Here is a 26,728-nt window from a genome sequence, read left to right on the forward strand (position 1 = left end):
TTAAGCTTGTTAGGCCTATAACCTGTTATAACCTGTTATTAAGCCTGTTAGGCCTATAACCTGTTATAACCTGTTATTAAGCCTGTTAGGCCTATAACCTGTTATAAACTGTTATTAAGCTTGTTAGGGCCTATGAACCTGTTATAAGCGGTTATTAAGCTTGTTAGGCCTATAACCTGTATAACCTGTTATTAAGCTTGTTAGGCCTATAAACCTGTATATAACCTGTTATTAAGGCTTGTTAGGCCTATAACCTGTTATAACCTTTAAGCTTGTTAGGCCATACCTTAATAACATGTTATTAAGTGCTTGTTAGGCCTATAACCGGTTATAAAACCGGTTATTAAGCTTGTTAGGACCTATAACCTGTTATAAACTGTTATTAAGCTTGTTAGGCCTATAACCTGTTATAAACTGTTATTAAGCTTGTTAGGGCCTATAACCTGTTATAAACTGTTATAAGCTTGTTAGGCCTATAACCTGTTATAAACTGTTAAGCTTGTTAGGCCTATAACCTGTTATAAACTGTTATTAAGCTTGTTAGGCCTATAACCTGTTATAAACTGTTTATTAAGCTTGTTAGGCCTATAACCTGTTATAAACTGTTATTAAGCTTGTTAGGCCTATAACCTGTTATAAACTGTTATTAAGCTTGTTAGGCCTATAACCTGTTATACAATGTTAAGAAGCTTGCTAGGCCTATCGTAACCCATTATACAATGTTAAGAAGGAAGCTTGCTAGGCCTATTATACACTGTTAAGAAGGAAGCTTGCTAGGCCTATCGTAACCCATTATACACTGTTAAGAAGGAAGCTTGCTAGGCCTATTATAACCCATTATACACTGTTAAGAAGGAAGCTTGCTAGGCCTATTATAACCCATTATACACTATTAAGAAGCTTGCTAGGCCTATTATACACTGTTAAGAAGGAAGCTTGCTAGGCCTATTATAACCCATTATACACTGTTAAGAAGGAAGCTTGCTAGGCCTATTATAACCCATTATACACTATTAAGAAGCTTGCTAGGCCTATTATACACTGTTAAGAAGGAAGCTTGCTAGGCCTATTATACACTGTTAAGAAGGAAGCTTGCTAGGCCTATTATAACCCATTATACACTGTTAAGAAGGAAGCTTGCTAGGCCTATTATAACCCATTATACACTATTAAGAAGCTTGCTAGGCCTATTATACACTGTTAAGAAGGAAGCTTGCTAGGCCTATCGTAACCCATTATACACTGTTAAGAAGGAAGCTTGCTTGAATATCAAAGTGTTAACAGACTCTTCCAGACATGGAATTCTGTTGAACTATTCAGACTCATCACCATCTTGAGACAAACCAGGATTGGAATTATATTGGCACAAACACACATTAGTCTCTTGACTTCTCAACAAACACACACACACACACACACACACACACACACACACACACACACACACACACACACACACACACACACACACACACACACACACACACACCACTACTATGATGGAGAGGGATAGACTGGGAGTGTGTGCGTGTCCTGGTTTAGCTCAAGACGCCGATGAATCTGAAGAATAGACATGCAGACACAATTCCTGGTCTGGAAGCATCTGGAAGAGTTCTGGAACATCTGGAAGAGTTCTGGACTGAAGTGGGAATCTGGTGTTGAATAAAGAGACAGAGATACATCAGAGTAACTGATATAATGACCTACAGACAACCAGTTAGACAGAGATACATCAGAGTAACTGATATAATGACCTACAGACAACCAGTTAGACAGGGATACATCAGAGTAACTGATATAATGACCTACAGACAACCAGTTAGACAGGGATACATCAGAGTAACTGATATAATGACCTACAGACAACCAGTTAGACAGAGATACATCAGAGTAACTGATATAATGACCTATAGACAACCAGTTAGACAGAGATACATCAGAGTAACTGATATAATGACCTACAGACAACCAGTTAGACAGAGATACATCAGAGTAACTGATATAATGACCTACAGACAACCAGTTAGACAGGGATACATCAGAGTAACTGATATAATGACCTACAGACAACCAGTTAGACAGAGATACATCAGAGTAACTGATATAATGACCTACAGACAACCAGTTAGACAGAGATACATCAGAGTAACTGATATAATGACCTACAGACAACCAGTTAGACAGTCAGAGATACATCAGAGTAACTGATATAATGACCTACAGACAATCAGTTAGACAGAGAGAGGGAGACAGGCAGACAACCAGTTAGACAGAGAGAGGGAGACAGGCAGACAACCAGTTAGACAGAGAGAGGGAGACAGGCAGACAACCAGTTAGACAGTCAGAGAGGGATACAGGCAGACAACCAGTTAGACAGTCATAGAGGGATACAGGCAGACAACCAGTTAGACAGTCAGAGAGGCAGACAACCAGTTAGACAGAGAGAGGGAGACAGGCAGACAACCAGTTAGACAGTCAGAGAGGGAGACAGGCAGACAACCAGTTAGACAGTCATAGAGGGATACAGGCAGACAACCAGTTAGACAGTCATAGAGGGATACAGGCAGACAACCAGTTAGACAGTCAGAGAGGGATACAGGCAGACAACCAGTTAGACAGTCAGAGAGGCAGACAACCAGTTAGACAGAGAGAGGGAGACAGGCAGACAACCAGTTAGACAGTCATAGAGGGATACAGGCAGACAACCAGTTAGACAGTCATAGAGGGATACAGGCAGACAACCAGTTAGACAGTCAGAGAGGCAGACAACCAGTTAGACAGAGAGAGGGAGACAGGCAGACAACCAGTTAGACAGTCAGAGAGGGAGACAGGCAGACAACCAGTTAGACAGTCAGAGAGGGAGACAGGCAGACAACCAGTTAGACAGTCAGAGAGGGAGACAGGCAGACAACCAGTTAGACAGTCAGAGAGGGAGACAGGCAGACAACCAGTTAGACAGAGAGGGATACAGGCAGACAACCAGTTAGACAGAGAGGGAGACAGGCAGACAACCAGTTAGACAGTCAGAGAGGGAGACAGGCAGACAACCAGTTAGACAGAGGGGAAGACAGGCAGACAACCAGTTAGACAGTCAGAGAGGGAGACAGGCAGACAACCAGTTAGACAGTCAGAGAGGGAGACAGGCAAACAACCAGTTAGACAGAGAGGGAGACAGGCAGACAACCAGTTAGACAGTCAGAGAGGGAGACAGGCCACGTCTCACTGAAAGCTAAACAGTGTGTCCCTTCCCCCATACCCATCCACTCTTCATCCCTTCCCCCAGACCCATCCACCCTTCATCCCTTCCCCCCAGACCCATCCACCCTTCATCTCTTCCCCCAGACCCATCCACCCTTCCCCCAGACCCATCCACCCTTTATCCCTTCCCCCAGACCCATCCACCCTTCATCCCTTCCCCCAGACCATCCACCCTTCATTCCTTCCCCCAGACCCATCCACCCTTCCCCCAGACCCATCCACCCTTCATCTCTTCCCCCAGACCCATCCACCCTTCCCCCAGACCCATCCACCCTTTATCCCTTCCCCCAGACCCATCCACCCTTCCCCCAGACCCATCCACCCTTCCCCCAGACCCATCCACCCTTCCCCCAGACCCATCCACCCTTCATCCCTTCCCCCAGACCATCCACCCTTCATCCCTTCCCCCAGACCCATCCACCCTTCCCCCAGACCCATCCACCCTTCATCCAGACCCATCCACCCTTCATCTCTTTCCCCAGACCCATCCACCCTTCATCCAGACCCATCCACCCTTCATCTCTTTCCCCAGACCCATCCACCCTTCCCCCAGACCCATCCACCCTTCCCCCAGACCCCATCCACCCTTCATCCAGACCCATCATCTCTTTCCCCAGACCCATCCACCCTTCCCCCAGACCCATCCACCCTTCCCCCAGACCCATCCTCCCTTCATCCCTTTCCCCAAACCATCCACATGGAGTCCACAATGCCATCCTGTCTCCTCCCCTCCTCTCTCTTTCTTTTTAATGAGACTTTCTTCTTTGATAAAGAGGAGCAGGATGCCAGCCACACACTACAACAACTAGCCACAGCTGCCACACCAGCAGAAAACACTACAACAACTAGCCACAGCTGCCACACCAGCAGAAAACACTACAACAACTAGCCACAGCTGCCACACCAGCAGAAAACACTACAACAACTAGCCACAGCTGCCACACCAGCAGAAAACACTACAACAACTAGCCACAGCTGCCACACCAGCAGAAAACACTACAACAACTAGCCACAGCTGCCACACCAGCAGAAAACACTACAACAACTAGCCACAGCTGCCACACCAGCAGAAAACTCTACAACAACTAGCCACAGCTGCCACACCAGCAGAAAACACTACAACAACTAGCCACAGCTGCCACACCAGCAGAAAACACTACAACAACTAGCCACAGCTGCCACACCAGCAGAAAACACTACAACAACTAGCCACAGCTGCCACACCAGCAGAAAACACTACAACAACTAGCCACAGCTGCCACACCAGCAGAAAACACTACAACAACTAGCCACAGCTGCCACACCAGCAGAAAACACTACAACAACTAGCCACAGCTGCCACACCAGCAGAAAACACTACAACAACTAGCCACAGCTGCCACACCAGCAGAAAACACTACAACAACTAGCCACAGCTCCCACACCAGCAGAAAACACTACAACAACTAGCCACAGCTGCCACACCAGCAGAAAACACTACAACAACTAGCCACAGCTGCCACACCAGCAGAAAACACTACAACAACTAGCCACAGCTGCCACACCAGCAGAAAACACTACAACAACTAGCCACAGCTGCCACACCAGCAGAAAACACTACAACAACTAGCCACAGCTGCCACACCAGCAGAAAACTCTACAACAACTAGCCACAGCTGCCACACCAGCAGAAAACACTACAACTAGCCACAGCTCCCACACCAGTAGAAAACACTACAACAACTAGCCACAGCTCCCACACCAGTAGAAAACACTACAACAACTAGCCACAGCTCCCACACCAGTAGAAAACACTACAACAACTAGCCACAGCTCCCACACCAGCAGAAAACACTACAACAACTAGCCACAGCTGCCACACCAGCAGAAAACACTACAACAACTAGCCACAGCTGCCACACCAGCAGAAAACACTACAACAACTAGCCACAGCTGCCACACCAGCAGAAAACACTACAACAACTAGCCACAGCTCCCACACCAGCAGAAAACACTACAACAACTAGCCACAGCTGCCACACCAGCAGAAAACACTACAACAACTAGCCACAGCTGCCACACCAGCAGAAAACACTACAACAACTAGCCACAGCTGCCACACCAGCAGAAAACACTACAACAACTAGCCACAGCTGCCACACCAGCAGAAAACACTACAACAACTAGCCACAGCTGCCACACCAGCAGAAAACACTACAACAACTAGCCACAGCTGCCACACCAGCAGAAAACACTACAACAACTAGCCACAGCTGCCACACCAGCAGAAAACACTACAACAACTAGCCACACCAGCAGAAAACACTACAACAACTAGCCACAGCTCCCTCGCCACCAGAAAACACTACTACAACTAGCCACAGCTCCCACACCACCAGAAAACACTACAACAACTAGCTACAGCTGCCACACCAGCAGAAAACACTAATACAACTAGCCACAGCTCCCACACCAGCAGAAAACACTACAACAACTAGCCACAGCTGCCACACCAGCAGAAAACACTACAACAACTAGCCACAGCTGCCACACCAGCAGAAAACACTACAACAACTAGCCACAGCTGCCACACCAGCAGAAAACACTACAACAACTAGCCACAGCTGCCACACCAGCAGAAAACACTACAACTAGCCACAGCTGCCACACCAGCAGAAAACACTACAACAACTAGCCACAGCTGCCACACCAGCAGAAAACACTACAACAACTAGCCACAGCTCCCACACCAGCAGAAAACACTACAACAACTAGCCACAGCTCCCACGTCACCAAAAAACAATACAACAACTAGTGAGACCATCCTTCCCACAAACAAAACAGAAAAACAACCAAAACAGCTGGAGCACCGCGACCACCAGCTCCACCACAGCAAGCCCAGGCTCGGAGCGCCAGACAACAGGGGCCCGCAGTGTTTCATGTGGCCCAGAACGGAGAACTCTGACTGGGGCTGCGTGTCAGCAGAGGTCCCCTGGGGGTGGAGGCGAAACCATCCTGAACTAATAAATGAGTGGGTAAAGGGGTGTGTGTACCGTTCCCCCAGAACAGCATCCTTATCTTTTGACTCATCTGATGTTTCTTTTTCAACACTTCCTGTTGACTGTGGTTTTAAAGAGGGCCCTTCGGAGTAGAGTGTGTGTGTGTGTGTGTGTGTGTGTGTGTGTGTGTGTGTGTGTGTGTGTGTGTGTGTGTGTAGGAATGTGTTAAAATCTGCAATGGATTCATGTTTGAAAACAGGCTGGGTGACTTTTAGGGCTGCATGGTTTGGACCAACATGTTGAATTGTGATTTTTGATTGGGACAGATATTGATATTGCAATTATGAATTGAGATTTTCACTTGGTAATTCCACCAGACATGGTTGTTTTCATGCAATCGTCATAAAGTAGGGGATATTCTTCTACTGATTTAATACACGTCGTGTTGCCGCTTGTCGCTACAACTCTGAGGCACTTTTTTGCACAAGACATGCATTTGGTTGACATTGGTTTGCCTGTAGCCGAAATACTGCCACCCCACTGAAGACGTGCTGAAATACTGCCACCCCACTGAAGACGTGCTGAAATACTGCCACCCCCACTGAAGACGTGCTGAAATACTGCCACCCCACTGAAGACGTGCTGAAATACTGCCACACCACTGAAGACGTGCTGAAATACTGCCACACCACTGAAGACTGCTCGAATACTGCCACACCACTGAAGACGTGCTGAAATACTGCCACACCACTGAAGACGTGCTGAAATACTGCCACACCACTGAAGACGTGCTGAAATACTGCCACCCCACTGAAGACGTTCTGAAATACTGCCACCCCACTGAAGACGTTCTGAAATACTGCCACCCCACTGAAGACATGTTCTCGTTAGCACTAGCAGCAACTCATGCTTCCGACACACTGAGGTAAAGCCCCATAGTTTCTCCTACTGTACTGTCTTTGGTAAAGCCCCAGAGTTTCTCCTACTGTACTGTCTTGGTAAAGCCCCAGAGTTTCTCCTACTGTACCGTCTTTGGTAAAGCCCCAGAGTTTCTCCTACTGTACTGTCTTTGGTAAAGCCCCAGAGTTTCTCTACTGTACTGTCTTTGGTAAAGCCCCAGAGTTTCTCCTACTGTACTGTCTTTGGTAAAGCCCCAGAGTTTCTCCTACTGTACTGTCTTTGGTAAAGCCCCAGAGTTTCTCCTACTGTACTGTCTTTGGTAAAGCCCCAGAGTTTCTCCTACTGTACTGTCTTTGGTAAAGCCCCAGAGTTTCTCCTACTGTACTGTCTTTAGTAAAGCCCCAGAGTTTCTCCTACTGTACTGTCTTTGGTAAAGCCCTCCCTCTCCTCACCAGCATCTAACTGGGCGCTTTAAGCAGGGGACCCTTGTGATTGGCCAGCATGTGTATGCCATGCAGAGAGTGAGAGAGCCCGCTTGTGATTGGTCAGCATGTGTGTGCCATGCAGAGAGTGAGAGAGCCTGCTTGTGATTGGTCAGCGTCCTCTGTGCAGAGTGAATGAACGGAGTCCAGCGCATCTCATTAGAGGAGGTAGTGTGGTCTAGTTGTTGTATGAATGAAGGGTCAAATGAAGGGGAACATCACAGCCTCTTGCGCCATTATACATCACGTCCATATGGCAGGTTGGATGTGAATAATCACGTGGCCCAGCAGCGTGGCCTCTCTATGTCAGTGTAAACAGGGCCAGCATGCTGAAGAGGGAAACTACAGTCTCATCAAATAGGAGACTGAACAGATGGACTAGGAATTGCCAATCCATTCATGTTAGGATGAACTCTCCCTTTAAAACAATTATAATAATTTGGTAGGTGCTTATAATTGTCCTATTTCACACTTGTGTAGCAGTGTGTAGCAGTGTGTAATTGGTTAATGTGTGTGTAGCAGTGTGTAATTGGTTAATGTGTTTGTAGCAGTGTGTAATTGGTTAATGTGTTTGTAGCAGTGTGTGATTGGTTAATGTGTTTGTAGCAGTGTGTGATTGGTTAATGTGTTTGAAGCAGATCCTAACTTCCCCCCGAGACATCCACAGAGTGAGCGGGGGGTTAAGTGCCTTGCTCAGGGGCACAACGGCAGACCTTTTGGCTACTGGCCCAACGCTCTGACCTCGAGGCTTCCTGCCGTCCTGGTGGAATTAGATCTGTCACACTCTTTAACAATGTCAGAGAATTGCTGATGTTACCTTTATCCGTTAGGTAATAGGTCATTTTAGAGTGACCTACCCCTTTAACCCTTTATCTGTTAGGTAATAGTAGGTCATTTTAGAGTGACCTACCCCTTTAACTCTTTATCCGTTAGGTAATAGGTCATTTTAGAGTGACCTACCCCTTTAACTCTTTATCTGTTAGGTAATAGGTCATTTTAGAGTGACCTACCCCTTTAACCCTTTATCAGTTAGGTAATAGGTCATTTTAGAGTGACCTACCCCTTTAACCCTTTATCAGTTAGGTAATAGGTTATTTTAGAGTGACCTCCCCTTTAACCCTTCAACAGGTCTGATTGGTAGTGTACCTGGTAGTTTGAGCCACTTGGGGACCTTGCCGGTGTCCGTCCTGACTGGTTTGGTGGCCTGGCTGTGTGTGTTCGGCTCCTCTTCCTCCTCCTCAATCTCCCTGGTCCCCGCGGGGGGGTCTGGAAGGGGCTCCTCTGTTACCATGGAAGAGAAGGAGGAGGGGGGCGAAGACCTGGGCATACAGCTGAGAGAGGGGGAGAGAGAGGGTGAGGAGAGAGGGGGGGAGAGAGAGGGTGAGGAGAGAGGGTTAGGAGAGAGAGGGTGAGGAGAGAGAGAGAGAGAGAGGGGAGAGAGAGAGAGGGGAGAGAGAGGGTAAGGAATGAAGGGAGAGAGAAAGGGATGGAGGAGAGGAAAGAGCATTCAGTCCACAGGATTTCATCAGATGTGTATTCTGAACACAGACATTTTCTGTACTTTAAATTCTCAAAACCAATCTCTCTCTAGACCCCCAACTCAGGGAAAGACATTTCTGGACTCTCCAGATGGGGCAGAGGACGTGTTTGGGAAGCGGAGTGTGTGTGTGTGTGTGTGTGTCCCAGGGGGTTCAGGCTCTTTCATGTGGCCAGGACTAGTGACCTCAGAGGTTAGGAAAGGTCATGACACCACTATCGCATGACTTCCTGTCCAGGAGATGGAACAAACACATCCTCCCCTGACAGAACATTTCACCTTTGACCCGGGTGCCACATTATCAATAACTTAAACGTCCCTCTTGCTCTCTTTCCCTCCACTATATCAATCCCCCCCCCCCCTCTCCCTCCCTCCCTCCCTCCCTCACAGAAGTAGGGGAGAGGTAGAAGGTTCCCTGGCATCCCCTTTGAAGCTAATAGTGGAATGAGGGACAGGAGGAGGAGAGAGAGATGAGGAACGGTAAAGAGAGGAGTGGATGGATGAAAGGGGGAGATGGGTTAATGAGGTGGTGTGTGCCCTCGACTGGGGAACATAAATTTCAACATACCAATTAGGATTTGGCTAAAAATACTTGAATCAGTCATAGAGCCCATTGCCCTTTATGGTTGTGAGGTCTGGGGTCCGCTCACCAACCAAGACTTCACAAAATGGGACAAACACCAAATTGAGACTCTGCACGCAGAATTCTGCAAAAATATCCTCCGTGTACAACGTAGAACACCAAATAATGCATGCAGAGCAGAATTAGGCCGATACCCACAAATTATCAAAACCCAGAAAAGAGCCGTTCAATTCTACAACCACCTAAAAGGAAGCGATTCCCAAACCTTCCACAACAAAGCCATCACCTACAGAGAGATGAACCTGGAGAAGAGTCCCCTAAGCAAGCTGGTCATGGGGCTCTGTTCACAAACACAAACACACCCTACAGAGCCCCAGGACAACAGCACAATTAGACCCAACCAAATCATGAGAAAATATTTTTGGAAAGAATTAACAAAAAAACACTAGAATGCTATTTGGCCCTAAACAGAGAGTACACAGTGGCAGAATACCTGACCACTGTGACTGACCCAAAATGAAGGAAAGCCTTGACTATGTACAGACTCAGTGAGCATAGCCTTGCTATTGAGAAAGGCCGCCGTAGGCAGACATGGCTCTCAAGAGAAGACAGGCTGTGCTCACTGCCCACAAAATGAGGTGGAAACTGAGCTGCACTTCCTAACCTCCTGCCCAATGTATGACCATATTAGAGAGACATATTTCCCTCAGATTACACAGATCCACAAAGAATTCGAAAACAAATCCAATTTTGAAAAACTCCCATATCTACTGGGTGAACTTCACTGGCAACCAGTGAAGAACAAACACCATTGTAAATACAACCCATATTTATGCTTATTTATTTTATCTTGTGTCCTTTAGCCATTTGTACATTGTTAGAACACTGTATATATATAATATGACATTTGTAATGTCTTTACTGTTTTGAAACTTCTGTATGTGTAATGTTTACTGTTAATTTTTATTGTTTATTTCACTTTATATATTATCTACTTGCTTTGGCAATGTTAACACATGTTTCCCATGCCAATAAAGCCCTTAAATTGAAATTGGTGGAGGGGGCCTAGGTGGGGGTCAGATTGGGGAAATGGCTCTATCTTTAGAGGAAGGGGGAGGTGGGGTGTGTCCTCGACTGATGGTGGAGGGGGGGGTAACAGGTGGGGGTCAGATTGGGGAAATGGCTCTATCTTTAAAGGAAGGGGGAGGTGGGGTGTGTGTGTGTCCTCGACTGATGGTGGAGGGGGCAACAGGTGGGGGTCAGATTGGGGAAATGGCTCTATCTTTAGAGGAAGAGGGAGGTGGGGGGTGTGTGTGTCCGTGTGTTTGGCCGGAACCCTTCAAAGGGATTCCGATGATGACAGCGCTGTGAAAATAGAGCCGTCGCCCGGGGAAACACAGGCGAGCCGCGTTGCCACGACGATGGGGCAGTTCCACCAACAGGAAGTTCTGATCCTCTCCTTCTCACACACACACAAATAAAATGTTGTTGTTTGGCTGTTAAATGTCAACAGTAGACTGACCCAGCAATGGCCTCGTCTGCTTGTAGGGCCGAGACACTGGAATCCAGGAGACGTCTCTCTAAGTAACTCTCTGTGGAGAGAGAACACACCTTCAGAACCATCTCATCCAAGGCAACACGTTGAGATCAACACCAGGTAAAGGGAGACAGACCTGTCTTGACGTCAGAGCCAAAGTAGACCAGGGCAGCAGGGAACAGGTCAGCCTGGAGAGAGAGAGAGAGGAGAGAGAGAGAGGGAGAGAGAGAGAGAGAGGAGAGAGGGAGGAGAGAGAGAGAGAGAGAGAGACGCCCGTTTCAATCCACTGCTAACACTCAAACAGCTTCTTCACCGTCACCAAACATGGCGGCACACAGTTCAGTATGAAGTTGACCACTAACTGAAGGCTCATCGAGCGGTTGGGAAAACACCTTCACCACGAGAGCCAAACAACAACCCCTGAATCACAAGCCCTGAAAGTGAAAGGTTTAAATGGTGCTGATGGCTGTAATGACTGAAAGACTGGTGATTACAGGGTGAAAACAGACAGAGTTAAGTTATTATTCTGACTCTACTGTTTACCTGAGAGAGGTAGACAGAGGGACCGTTAAAAATATCTATAGTGCTGTCTGCTGAGGATAGACACAGCCCCAAAACCTTCTCTTCCTGCCGTCCTCCCCCCTCTGTCCTCTCTCTACCCCCCTCTGTCCTCTCTCTACCCACCTCTGTCCTCTCTCTACCCCCCTCTGTCCTCTCTCTACCCCCCTCTGTCCTCTCTCTACCCCCCTCTGTCCTCTCTCTACCCCCCTCTGTCCTCTCTCTACCCCCCTCTGTCCTCTCTCTACCCCCCTCTGTCCTCAGTCCTCTCTCTACCCCCCTCTGTCCTCAGTCCTCTCTCTACCCCCCCTCTGTCCTCAGTCCTTTCCTGTCCTCTCTCTACCCCCCTCTGTCCTCAGTCCTCTCTCTATCCCCCTCTGTCCTCAGTCCTCTCTCTACCCCCCTCTGTCCTCAGTCCTCGCTCTACCCCCTCTGTCCTCAGTCCTCTCTCTACCCCCCTCTGTCCTCAGTCCTCTCTCTACCCCCCTCTGTCCTCAGTCCTCTCTCTACCCCCCTCTGTCCTCTCTCTCTACCCCCCTCTGTCCTCTCTCTACCCCCCTCTGTCCTCTCTCTACCCCCTCTGTCCTCTCTCTACCCCCCTCTGTCCTCTCTCTACCCCCCTCTGTCCTCAGTCCCTCTCTCTACCCCCCTCTGTCCTCAGTCCTTTCCTGTCCTCTCTCTACCCCCCTCTGTCCTCAGTCCTCTCTCTATCCCCCTCTGTCCTCAGTCCTCGCTCTACCCCCCTCTGTCCTCAGTCCTCTCTCTACCCCCCTCTGTCCTCAGTCCTCTCTCTACCCCCCTCTGTCCTCAGTCCTCTCTCTATCCCCCTCTGTCCTCTCCTGTCCTCTCTCTATCCCCCTCTGTCCTCAGTCCTCGCTCTACCCCCCTCTGTCCTCAGTCCTCGCTCTACCCCCCTCTGTCCTCAGTCCTCGCTCTACCCCCCTCTGTCCTCAGTCCTCGCTCTACCCCCCTCTGTCCTCAGTCCTCTCTCTATCCCCCTCTGTCCTCAGTCCTCTCTCTATCCCCCTCTGTCCTCTCTCTACCCCCCTCTGTCCTCTCCTGTCCTCTCTCTACCCCCCTCTGTCCTCAGTCCTCTCTCTACCCCCCTCTGTCCTCTCTTTACCTCTCTCTACCACTCTACCCTCAGTCCTCCCTCTGTCTTCTCTTTACCCCCCTCTGTCGTCTCCCCACCCCCCTCTGTCCTCTCTCTACCCCCCCTCTGTCCTCAGTCCTCCCTCTGTCCTCTCTCTACCCCCCTCTGTCCTCAGTCCTCCCTCTGTCCTCAGTCCTCCCTCTGTCCTCTCCCCACCCCCCTCTGGCCTCTCCCCACCCCCATTCTGGCCTCTCCCCACCCCCTTCTGGCCTCTCCCTACCCCTCTACCTACTCCTCTCCCCCACCCCCCTACCTACCCCTCTCCCCTCAGTCCTCTCTCTACCTCTCTCCCTCCTCCTCCCTCTAGTCCTTCTGGTTTCTATTATGGACTGAGCTGTTAATGACTATTATTAGAGACTCTTTGAACAAGAAACAATGTGTAGCAATGGGATAACAGACATTCCACCACTCTCTCCCTGGGCACAACATGCTCCCTTAGACCCTGGACGTCTCCATAGACAGGGGAGATTAAGGGGAGGGCTGCTATCAGAGGGCTGGGCACAACATGCTCCCTTAGACACTGGCGTCTCCATAGGCAGGGGAGATAGAGGGGAGGGCTGCTATCAGAGGGCTGCTGGGATGGGGAACAGTCCTTCTGTGACATCACACAAAGTCATTGAAGTGTCTGTCTGTCTGTCTGTGTGTGTGTGTTTGTGTGTGTGTGTGTGAATGAGATGGCTCCAGAATCTCTCTCTATACTGGTGTGTACTTCTAAGGGTGTAATCGTGGCGATCTCTACACTCCCTGTGAATCTAACCCTTGCAACCTCACACATCAAATACTGCCCCCCCTTCACTCCCTCCCCCTCGGTCTTCCTCCCTCTCTCTTTCCTCACCCCAGATCAAACAGTGGTGAAGGTCAGTAGGGCAGAAAATGGACACAGAGAGAGAGGAGGAGGACAGGAGAGAAAAGAGCAACAGAGAGAGGAGGAGGAGGAGGCCAGGAGAGAAAAGAGCAACAGAGAGAGAGGAGGACAGGAGAGAAAAGAGCAACAGAGAGAGAGGAGGAGGACAGGAGAGAAAAGAGCAACAGAGAGAGGAGGAGGAGGAGGACAGGAGAGAAAAGAGCAACAGAGAGAGAGGAGGACAGGAGAGAAAAGAGCAACAGAGAGAGAGGAGGACAGGAGAGAAAAGAGCAACAGAGAGAGAGGAGGACAGGAGAGAAAAGAGCAACAGAGAGAGAGGAGGAGGAGGACAGGAGAGAAAAGAGCAACAGAGAGAGAGGAGGAGGAGGACAGGAGAGAAAAGAGCAACAGAGAGAGAGGAGGAGGAGGACAGGAGAGAAAAGAGCAACAGAGAGAGGAGGAGGAGGAGGAGGACAGGAGAGAAAAGAGCAACAGAGAGAGGAGGAGGAGGAGGAGGACAGGAGAGAAAGAGCAACAGAGAGAGGAGGAGGAGGAGGAGGAGGACAGGAGAGAAAAGAGCAACAGAGAGAGAGGAGGAGGAGGAGGAGGAGGCCAGTAGAGAAAAGAGCAACAGAGAGAGGAGGAGGAGGAGGAGGACAGGAGAGAAAAGAGCAACAGAGAGAGAGGAGGAAGGAGGAGGAGGAGGACAGGAGAGAAAAGAGCAACAGAGGAGGAGGAGGAGGAGGAGGACAGGAGAGAAAAGCAAGCAACAGAGAGCGCAGGAGGAGGAAGGAGGAGGACAGGAGAGAAAGAGCAACAGAGAGAGGCGGCAGGAGGAGGAGGACAGGAGAGAAAAGAGCAACAGAGAGAGAGGAGGAGGAGGAGGAGGACAGGAGGAAAGCGCAACAGAGAGAGGAGGAGGAGGAGACAGGAGAGAAAAGAGCAACAGAGAGAGGAGGAGGAGGAAGGAGGACAGGAGAGAAAAGAGCAACAGAGAGAGGAGGAGGAGGAGGACAGGAGAGAAAAAGAGCAACAGAGAGAGAGGAGGAGGAGGGACAGGAGAGAAAAGAGCAACAGAGAGAGAGGAGGAGGAGGACAGGAGAGAAAAGAGCAACAGAGAGAGGAGGAGGAGGAGGACAGGAGAGAAAAGAGCAACAGAGAGAGAGGAGGAGGAGGAGGAGGACAGGAGAGAAAAGAGCAACAGAGAGAGAGGAGGAGGAGGACAGGAGAGAAAAGAGCAACAGAGAGAGAGGAGGACAGGAGAGAAAAGAGCAACAGAGAGAGAGGAGGACAGGAGAGAAAAGAGCAACAGAGAGAGAGGAGGAGGAGGACAGGAGAGGAAAAGAGCAACAGAGAGAGAGGAGGAGGAGGACAGGAGAGAAAAGAGCAACAGAGAGAGAGGAGGAGGAGGACAGGAGAGAAAAGAGCAACAGAGAGAGGAGGACAGGAGAGAAAAGAGCAACAGAGAGAGAGGAGGAGGAGGAGGAGGAGGACAGGAGAGAAAAGAGCAACAGAGAGAGAGGAGGACAGGAGAGAAAAGAGCAACAGAGAGAGGAGGAGGAGGAGGAGGAGGAGGACAGGAGAGAAAAGAGCAACAGAGAGAGGAGGAGGAGGAGGAGGACAGGAGAGAAAAGAGCAACAGAGAGAGGAGGAGGAGGAGGAGGACAGGAGAGAAAGAGCAACAGAGAGAGGGAGGAGGAGGAGGAGGACAGGAGAGAAAGAGCAACAGAGAGAGGAGGAGGAGGAGGAGGACAGGAGAGAAAGAGCAACAGAGAGAGGAGGAGGAGGAGGAGGACAGGAGAGAAAAGAGCAACAGAGAGAGGAGGAGGAGGAGGAGGACAGGAGAGAGAAAAGCGCCAACAGAGAGAGGAGGAGGAGGAGGACAGGAGAGAAAAGAGCAACAGAGAGAGAGAGGAGGAGGAGGAGGACAGGAGAGAAAGAGCAACAGAGAGAGGAGGAGGAGGAGGACAGGAGAGAAAAGAGCAACAGAGAGAGAGGAGGAGGAGGACAGGAGAGAAAAGAGCAACAGAGAGAGAGGAGGAGGAGGACAGGAGAGAAAAGAGCAACAGAGAGAGAGGAGGAGGAGGACAGGAGAGAAAAGAGCAACAGAGAGAGGAGGAGGAGGAGGAGGACAGGAGAGAAAAGAGCAACAGAGAGAGAGGAGGAGGAGGACAGGAGAGAAAAGAGCAACAGAGAGAGAGGAGGACAGGAGAGAGAAAGAGCAACAGAGAGAGAGGAGGACAGGAGAGAAAAGAGCAACAGAGAGAGAGGAGGAGGAGGACAGGAGAGAAAAGAGCAACAGAGAGAGAGGAGGAGGAGGACAGGAGAGAAAAGAGCAACAGAGAGAGAGGAGGAGGAGGACAGGAGAGAAAAGAGCAACAGAGAGAGGAGGACAGGAGAGAAAAGAGCAACAGAGAGAGAGGAGGAGGAGGAGGAGGACAGGAGAGAAAAGAGCAACAGAGAGAGAGGAGGACAGGAGAGAAAAGAGCAACAGAGAGAGAGGAGGACAGGAGAGAAAAGAGCAACAGAGAGAGAGGAGGAGGAGGAGGAGGACAGGAGAGAAAAGAGCAAACAGAGAGAGGAGGAGGAGGAGGAGGACAGGAGAGAAAAGAGCAACAGAGAGAGGAGGAGGAGGAGGAGGAGGACAGGAGAGAAAGAGCAACAGAGAGAGGAGGAGGAGGAGGAGGACAGGAGAGAAAAGAGCAACAGCGGAGAGGAGGAGGAGGAGGAGGAGGACAGGAGAGAAAAGAGCAACAGAGGAGAGAGGAGGAGGAGGAGGAGGACAGGAGAGAAAAGAGCAACAGAGAGAGAGGAGGAGGAGGGGAGGAGGAGGACAGGAGAGAAAGAGGCAACAGAGAGAGGAGGAGGAGGAGGAGGACAGGGAGAGAAAAGAGCAACAGAGAGAGGAGGAGGAGGAGGAGGACAGGAGAGAAAAGAGCAACAGAGAGAGGAGGAGGAGGAGGAGGACAGGAGAGAAAAGAGCAACAGAGGAGAGGAGGAGGAGGAGGAGGACAGGAGAGAAAAGAGCAACAGAGAGAGGAGGAGGAGGAGGAGGACAGGAGAGAAAAAGAGCAACAGAGAGAGGGAGGCAGGAGGACAGGAGAGAAAAGAGCAACAGAGAGAGGAGGAGGAGGAGGAGGACAGGAGAGAAAAGAGCAACAGAGAGAGGAGGAGGAGGAGGGGACAGGAGAGAAAAGAGCAACAGAGAGAGAGGAGGAGGAGGACAGGAGGAGAAAAGAGCAACAGAGAGAGGAGGAGGAGGACAGGAGAGAAAAGAGCAACAGAGAGAGGAGGAGGAGGAGGAGGACAGGAGAGAAAAGAGCAACAGAGAGAGGAGGAGGAGGAGGAGGACAGGAGAGAAAAGAGCAACAGAGAGAGGAGGAGGAGGAGGAGGACAGGAGAGAAAAGAGCAACAGAGAGAGGAGGAGGAGGAGGAGGACAGGAGAGAAAAGAGCAACAGAGAGAGAGGAGGAGGAGGACAGGAGAGAAAAGAGCAACAGAGAGAGAGGAGGAGGAGGACAGGAGAGAAAAGAGCAACAGAGAGAGAGGAGGAGGAGGACAGGAGAGAAAAGAGCAACAGAGAGAGAGGAGGACAGGAGAGAAAAGAGCAACAGAGAGAGAGGAGGACAGGAGAGAAAAGAGCAACAGAGAGAGAGGAGGAGGAGGACAGGAGAGGAAGGAGGAGACAGGAGAGAAAGAGCAACAGAGAGAGAGGAGGAGGAGGACAGGAGAGAGAAAAGAGCAACAGAGAGAGAGGAGGACAGGAGAGAAAAGAGCAACAGAGAGAGAGGAGGACAGGAGAGAAAAGAGCAACAGAGAGAGGAGGACAGGAGAGAAAAGAGCAACAGAGAGAGAGGAGGAGGAGGAGGAGGACAGGAGAGAAAAGAGCAACAGAGAGAGAGGTGTATTTTTCTAAAGCACATGAGAATTCCTTGTGTTGTTGTGTAGGGTTCATGTCTCCATGCTGTTTCAAACCCACTACAACCCTAATTAATACTTTACACTGATTGGAGCAACAATAAATACAGTTTACCAGTCCAATTTCATTCTGTTCTTTAGAGACATGGAGTCTTACCTGTAGGGGGGAGGGGGGGGGGGGGCTTACCTGGAAGAGGGTGGCTGTTGGGTCCTCCAGAATGGTTTTAGGAGGAGCGATGACTGGAAGAGAGGAAAGGATCATTTTATATCCAAAATGAGAGAGATGGAGAGATTCCTGTCTGTCCCTCCCCCCTGAGGACCTGAGCTCTAGGGGCCATACCTCAGGACTCCTGGCTGTCCCTCCCCCTGAGCTCTAGGGGCCATACCTCAGGACTCCTGGCTGTCCCTCCCCCTTTCGTTCATGACATGGTCCGTTCAGCCCATCAGAGAGACGGAGCGAGAGAGACGGAGCGAGAGAGACGGAGCGAGAGAGAGAGATGGAGAGGGTAACGATACTCACACAGGTAGAAGGGTAGTTGGGGGTCCTGCAGGTGGCTCTTCACAAAGTGCCTCAGAGCAGCAACTGGACGGACAGTTGAAAACCACCTGGTTATTCCATCACATCTCTATGGTTCCAGTTGAATTCTAATGGTTATTCCATCACATCTCTATGGTTCCAGTGTGATTCTAATGGTTATTCCATCACATCTCTATGGTTCCAGTGTGATTCTAATGGTTATTCCATCACATCTCTATGGTTCCAGTGTGATTCTAATGGTTATTCCATCACATCTCTATGGTTCCAGTTTAATTCTAATGGTTATTCCATCACATCTCTATGGTTCCAGTGTGATTCTAATGGTTATCCATCACATCTCTATGGTTCCAGTGTGATTCTAATGGTTATTCCATCACATCTCTATGGTTCCAGTGTGATTCTAATGTCAGATAGATATCAACTACCGGTCTTTAGAGTCAACACATAGTTACTAACACAAGGAGACAGAAAGGGATAGAGAAAGAGAGAGGAAGAGAGAGGAGAGAGAGAGAGAAAGAGAGAGATCTACCTGTCTCGAGAGTCAACACATAGTTACTAACACAAGGAGACAGAAAGGGAGAGAGGAAGAGAGAGAGAGAGAAAGAGAGAGGAAGAGATCTACCTGTCTCTAGAGGTCTGAAGAATCCCTGTAGAACACATCTGTCAGGGAACTGGACCCTCAGAACTACCTGGACACCACACCACACACACATTATTATATTGCCAATGTTACTGTAGTAACAGATTTAGGATCACTATTGGCATCCACCTCCAGGTTAGTGGTCGATTCCATGTAAATTGACACACACACACACACGGGCGAACACACATTCACCCACACAACTCACTCGGGGGTATCTGTCCATCTTATCCTTCATCTGAGATTCTCTCAGAGCTTTAGTCATCAGAGGAGCCTCCTCTAGTACCCTCCTAAAGGGGGAGAGGATAGAGAGAGGGGAGAGGGGGGAGAGGAGAGAGAGGTGAGAAGAGAGATGGGAGAAGGAGAGAGGGAGAGAGAGGGGAGAGAGGGGGTGAGGAGAAAGGAGAGAGGAGAGAGGAGGGAGAGGGAGAGGAGAGAGATGGGAGAGGGAGAGAGAAAGAGAGGAGAGAGAAAGAGAGGAGAGATGAGAGAGGGAGAGAGAAAGAGAGAGAGGAGAGAGCAAGAGAGATGATTTACAGTTGACTTTTTGATTTGTGTGTGTGTGTGTGTGTGTGTGTGTGTGTGTGTGTGTGTGTGTGTGTGTGTGTGTGTGTGTGTGTGTGTGTGTGTGTGTGTGTGTTGTGTGTGTTAGATCACTGTGGTCAACGTAATTCTAGCCTTGATAATCTGTGTGGTGTCACACAGAGAACGGGGGAGGCAGACATCTCTTTTGAAGAAGACATAAAGAACCAATCAGGCGCACGCACATACCACACAGCAACGTTTCCCAGCATTCCCCACAGTCTCTCCCCAAAGCGTCTAATTAAGTCATTGGCAAACTGTAATTTGAGTATATATATAAACCTATATAGAAGTTCCCTAACTGACTGCTTTCAGACATTAACCATTAGAAGGTCAAAACTGACCCCAGATCTGCTCTTCTTACTTTTGTTTATACATGACATTGGGTTATCCTAACTCACCAAATCCAGGATGTCAAAACTGAACCCAGATCTGCTCATGACACGTAGCCAAGCAGTTAAGAGCATTGGGCCAGTAACCGAAAGGTCGCTGGTTTGAATCCCCAAACAGCCTAGATAAGAACATCTGTCAATGTGCCTTTGAGCAAAGCACTTAACCCTCGTCGCTCCTGTAAGTCTCTCTGGATCAGAGTGTCTGCTAAATGACTCACTAACTGTAAGTCTCTCTGGATCAGAGTGTCTGCTAAATGACTCACTAACTGTAAGTCTCTCTGGATCAGAGTGTCTGCTAAATGACTCACTAACTGTAAGTCTCTCTGGATCAGAGTGTCTGCTAAATGACTCACTAACTGTAAGTCTCTCTGGATCAGAGTGTCTGCTAAATGACTCACTAACTGTAAGTCTCTCTGGATCAGAGTGTCTGCTAAATGACTCACTAACTGTAAATGCCATTTGGTTGTTTTAATAGAGAGATCTCTTTTCAGTCTCTCCATCTCTCCTGGTTCAATCTCACTGTCGCTTTCTCGCTCCCTCTATCCAGATCAAAACCCAAGCAACTTTCTCTCAATCTCTCCTCCCCTCTCCTTCTTACCCAGTGTCACCTCTCACTTTTTAATTTCCTCTCTCTTCCTCCATCTCTCCTCCATTTCTCTCTCCTTCCATGTTTTGAACACTCCTCTCTCCCCCACCTCTCCCTCCCCTCTTCCTCAGTGTCTCCTCCCCTCTTCCTCAGTCTCTCCCTGTCTCTCACCCACCTCTTCCTCAGTGTCTCCTCCCCTCTTCCTCTCTCTGTCTCTCCTCCCCTCTTCCTCTCTCTCAGTCTCTCCTCCCCTCTTCCTCTCTCTGTCTCTCCTCCCCTCTTCCTCTCTCTGTCTCTCCTCTTCCCTCTCTCTCTGTCTCTCCTCTTCCTCTCTCTCTGTCTCTCCTCTTCCTCTCTCTCTGTCTCTCCTCTTCCTCTCTCTCTGTCTCTCCTCTTCCTCTCTCTCTGTCTCTCCTCTTCCTCTCTCTGTCTCTCCTCTTCCTCTCTCTCTGTCTCTCCTCTTCCTCTCTCTCTCCCTCTTCCTCTCTCTCTTCCTCTTCCTCTCTCCTGTCTCTCCTCTTCCTCTCTCTGTCTCTCCTCCTCTCTCTCTGTCTCTCCTCCCCTCTTCCTCTCTCTCAGTCTCTCCTCCCCTCTTCCTCTCTCTCAGTCTCTCCTCTCCTCTTTCTCTCTCTCAGTCTCTCCTCCCTCTTCCTCTCTCTCAGTTTCTCCTCAGTCCCACCTCTCACTCTTCAGCTGAGCGAAGCGTTTGCGGATGTCGTCCACAGTCACCTCAAAAGAACTCGTCTGGCAAGTCCTGTTCGTTGCCGTAGCGATGCGCCCCAGAGTCCATGTGGTAGATCAGGGGTTCCCTGTCCACCGGCTGTAGAGGAGACAGAGAGGGGTGAGGCATCTCAACGGCTGCAGACATGACAACAGTAGAAATGTGTATCTGTCTGACTAGGTTTCTACATAAACAATAGGGGAGACCCTCAACAGGCCTCTGAGTAAAAGACTGGGATTTCTCCATGGAAGTGTTTCGTTCATGACATGGTCCGTTCAGCCCATCAGAACAACATCAACCCCATCAACGGTACCTGCAGAACCTGCTCTACCACAGCCCAGTCATCCTGTTTGGTACTGGCTTGGCGCTGAGAGATAGAAACAGAACATCTATCATTCATGTATCTATTCACATGTACTTGACTCTTATCAACAGAGTACATTGAGAAGACGTTGGGTTGGACTACAGGTCTCACCATGGCGTTGTTGGGTTTAGATTTCTTGGCTTTGGGCGGCCCGCCAACCATTGATGGTAGTGATGATGATGATGCTCCTACACCGCTCACCCCCGGCCCCCCCAGCCTCTGACCCCCTCCAGAGAAAGGGATGAAGGGAGCGGAGGGAGGAGAGGAAGAGGAGGAGGAGGAAGGATGGACAGCGCACTGACCAGATGGTCCTGCCCTCTCTCCATCCCCCTCTTCCTCCCTCTTCACTCCCCCGAAGGGACTGCTTTTAGGCCGCACCGCAATTTGGGAGTTTGTAATCACTTCCGCTTCCTGTTTTCCAGGAAGTGTGCTGCCAGCGGCCGAGGGGACGTGGACTGGGGCATCCGCAGTCTCAACCGGCCTGTCAGGGCTCTCCTTTTTTGATTGAAGGCAGCACTGCACCCTCTGGTTGTGAGGGAGGCAGTCCGACGGGGGGTAAAGGGCGGGGCTTGGTTTCCTTGGCGACGGGATCTGTCGCCGTGGAAGCCGCCTCCATGCCGTCATCGTCTCCGTTGCCTGGCGATTTGGTCTTCTTCAGTAAAAACCTGTAGAACGGCAGAGAGGAACGACATCATCTACATACTCATCACCACCACCCTTCCCACTCAGTGGCAGTGCATTGATGTCTGCTGTAATGGTGAGGATATGTTGAGGATATGTTGAGGATATGTTGTGGATATGTTGAGGATATGTTGAGGATATGTTGTGGATATGTTGTGGATATGGTGAGGATATGTTGAGGATATGTTGAGGATATGGTGAGGATGTGTTGTGGATATGTTGTGGATATGTTGTGGAGGAACCAACCTGACTATGGCACTTCCTCCTGTGAGTCCCAGAGACTTCAGACTGGCCTTCTTTAGAGCTGCCTCACCACTCACCTAAACACACCCCTCCAGTATCAATGTCCTCATTACACTCTGATCAACACCCCCCCCCCTGTATCAGTGTCCTCACTACACTCTGATCAACACCCCCCCCCCCCCTGTATCAGTGTCCTCACTACACTCTGATCAACACCCCCCTCCTGTATCAGTGTCCTCACTACACTCTGATCAACACCCCCCTCCTGTATCAGTGTCCTCACTACACTCTGATCAACACCCCCCCCCCTGTATCAGTGTCCTCATTACACTCTGATCAACACCCCCCCCCCCCCCCCCCCCCTGTATCAGTGTCCTCATCACACTCTGATCAACACCCCCCCCCGTATCAGTGTCCATCACACTCTGATCAACACCCCCCCCACCCACCCGTATCAGTGTCCTCATCACACTCTGATCAACACCCCCCCCCCCCTGTATCAGTGTCCTCATCACACTCTGATCAACACCCCCCCCCTGTATCAGTGTCCTCATCACACTCTGATCAACACCCCCCCCCCCCTGTATCAGTGTCCTCATCACACTCTGATCAACACCCCCCCCCTGTATCAGTGTCCTCATCACACTCTGATCAACACCCCCCCCCCCCCGTATCAGTGTCCTCATTACACTCTGATCAACACCCCCCCCCCCCCGTATCAATGTCCTCATCACACTCTGATCAACACCCCCCCCCCCCCTGTATCAATGTCCTCATCACACTCTGATCAACACCCCCCCCCCCCCCCCCCCCGTATCAATGTCCTCATCACACTCTGATCAACACACACAGACAGATGGAGAGAGAGAAGGAGATACCATACCTCATCTCTCATGTAAACACAGACAGGAGTGGAACCTGATTCAGACAACTCAGATGCTCTGTAGAGAAGAGAGAGAGAGAGGTTCACAAACACAAACACACCCTACAGAGCCCCAGGACAGCAGCACAATTAGACCCAACCAAATCATGAGAAAACAAAAAGATAATTACTTGACACATTGGAAAGAATTAACAAAAAAACAGAGCAAACTAGAATGCTATTTGGCCCTACACAGAGAGTACACAGCGGCAGAATACCTGACCACTGTGACTGACCCAAAATTAAGGAAATCTTTGACTATGTACAGACTCAGTGAGCATAGCCTTGCTATTGAGAAAGGCCGCCGTAGGCAGACATGGCTCTCAAGAGAAGACAGGCTATGTGCTCACTGCCCACAAAATGAGGTGGAAACTGAGCTGCACTTCCTAACCTCCTGCCCAATGTATGACCATATTAGAGAGACATATTTCCCTCAGATTACACAGATCCACAAAGAATTCGAAAACAAATCCAATTTTGAAAAACTCCCATATCTACTGGGTGAAATTCCACAGTGTGCCATCACAGCAGCAAGATTTGTGACCTGTTGCCACAAGAAAAGGGCAACCAGTGAAGAACACACACCATTGTAAATACAACCCATATTTATGCTTATTTATTTTATCTTGTGTCCTTTAGCCATTTGTACATTGTTAGAACACTGTATATATATAATATGACATTTGCAGGGTCTTTATTGTTTTGAAACTTCTGTATGTGTAATGTTTACTGTTAATTTTTGTTGTTTTTCACTTTATATATTCACTTTATATATTATCTACCTCACTTGCTTTGGCAATGTTAACACATGTTTCCCATGCCAATAAAGCCCTTGAATTGAATTGAATTGAGAGGAGGAGAGAGAGAGAACCAAATAGGTATTCTGTGATTCAAAACAAACACACACCTGGGTGGTCTCACCTGTCTAGTGTTAAGTAAGTGAGTCTACGTGTGAGCAACTGTGTGTGTGTGTGTGTGTGTGTGTGTGTGTGTGTTTGTCTCCATTAAAAACCACTGAACCATAACTGTATCATTGCAGGTCGTCTCCTAAACACAGTAACTTCTCCCTGGCTTGTTGTTCCCCCAGATTCCCGGGCGGACCGGAGCTGACATTCATTCTGGAAGCTTCCGTGGCAAAGATTTATTGATGATGTCATCATAGAGAAGACGAAAGGGGCGACGGACAGACAGCTGGTCTCAAAGAGAGTAGGGCCCACTACACTAAGAGACCGTTGTCCACTACACTAAGAGACCACTGTCCACTACACTAAGAGACCGTTGTCCACTACACTAATAAGAGACCACTGTCCACTACACTAAGAGACCGCTGTCCACTACACTAAGAGACCGCTAACCACTACACTAAGAGACCGCTAACCACTACACTGAGAGACCGCTGTCCACTACACTGAGAGACCGCTGTCCACTACACTGAGAGACCGCTGTCCACTACACTGAGAGACCGCTGTCCACTACACTGAGAGACCGCTGTCCACTACACTGAGAGACCGCTGTCCACTACACTGAGAGACCGCTGTCCACTACACTGAGAGACCGCTGTCCACTACACTGAGAGACCGCTGTCCACTACACTGAGAGACCGCTGTCCACTACACTAAGAGACCGCTGTCCACTACACTAAGAGACCGTTGTCCACAACACCGAGAGACCGTTGTCCACAACACCGAGAGACCGCTGTCCCCAACACCGAGAGACCGTTGTCCACAACACCGAGAGACCGCTGTCCACTACACCGAGAGACCGCTGTCCACTACACCGAGAGACCGCTGTCCACTACACCGAGAGACCGCTGTCCACTACACCGAGAGACCGCTGTCCACTACACTGAGAGACCGCTGTCCACTACACTGAGAGACCGCTGTCCACTACACTAAGAGACCGCTGTCCACTACACTAAGAGACCGCTGTCCACTACACTAAGAGACCGCTGTCCACTACACTGAGAGACCGCTGTCCACTACACTGAGAGACCGCTGTCCACTACACTGAGAGACCGCTGTCCCCTACACTGAGAGACCGCAGTCCATTACACTGAGAGACCGCAGTCCACTACACTAAGAGACCGCTGTCCACTTCTTCTCTATCAGAAGAAGGTTATCATTAGCATCATCTCTATCAGAAGAAGGTTATCATTAGCACCATCTCCATCAGAAGAAGGTTATCATTAGCACCATCTCTATCAGAAGAAGGTTATCATTAGCATCATCTCTATCAGAAGAAGGTTATCATTAGCATCATCTCCATCAGAAGAAGGTTATCATTAGCATCATCTCTATCAGAAGAAGGTTATCATTAGCATCATCTCTATCAGAAGAAGGTTATCATTAGCATCATCTCTATCAGAAGAAGGTTATCATTAGCATCATCTCTATCAGAAGAAGGTTATCATTAGCATCATCTCTATCAGAAGAAGGTTATCATTAGCACCATCTCTATCAGAAGAAGGTTATCATTAGCACCATCTCTATCAGAAGAAGGTTATCATTAGCATCATCTCTATCAGAAAAAGGCTATCATTAGTATCATCTCTATCAGAAAAAGGCTATCATCAGTATCATCTCTATCAGAAAAAGGCTATCATTAGTATCATCTCTATCAGAAAAAGGCTATCATCAGTATCATCTCTATCAGAAAAAGGCTATCATCAGTATCATCTCTATCAGAAAAAGGCTATCATTAGTATCATCTCTATCAGAAAAAGGCTATCATTAGTATCATCTCTATCAGAAAAAAGCTATCATTAGTATCATCTCTATCAGAAAAAGGCTATCATTAGTATAATCTCTATCAGAAAAAGGCTATCATTAGTATCATCTATCAGAAAAAAGCTATCATTAGTATCATCTCTATCAGAAGAAGGTTATCATTAGCATCATCTCTATCAGAAAAAGGCTATCATTAGCATCATCGCTAACAGCCACACAACATGTAGTGACACACCACACACGCGCGCGCACACACACACACACACACACACACACACACACACACACACACACACACACACACACACACACACTTCGGTACTGTTTCAGAAAGTTGCAGGAAAATAGTTATCACTGATGTATTTGGTTAATGTCTTATGATAAACTTTGTCAAATTAATTAATGTTGTAATAAATTCAATACATTCAGTTGATTTCCTACTAAAGTCAATAACATTCAGTTGATTTCCTACTAAAGTCAATAACATTCAGTTGATTTCCTACTAAAGTCAATAACATTCAGTTGATTTCCTACTAAAGTCAATAACATTCAGTTGATTTCCTACTAAAGTCAATAACATTCAGT

At 48.9% G+C, this 26,728-nt stretch overlaps 1 pseudogene; it reads right to left on the reverse strand.

Annotated features, from left to right (window-relative positions):
* Positions 1-1,487: 1,487 nt before the first annotated feature.
* Positions 1,488-26,728, reverse strand: part of LOC116373375 (tether containing UBX domain for GLUT4-like) — a 30,234-nt pseudogene continuing 4,993 nt past the window's right edge.

This window comes from Oncorhynchus kisutch, unplaced genomic scaffold, assembly GCF_002021735.2.
Source record: "Oncorhynchus kisutch isolate 150728-3 unplaced genomic scaffold, Okis_V2 scaffold4032, whole genome shotgun sequence".
NCBI classification, from domain to species: Eukaryota; Metazoa; Chordata; class Actinopteri; order Salmoniformes; family Salmonidae; genus Oncorhynchus; species Oncorhynchus kisutch.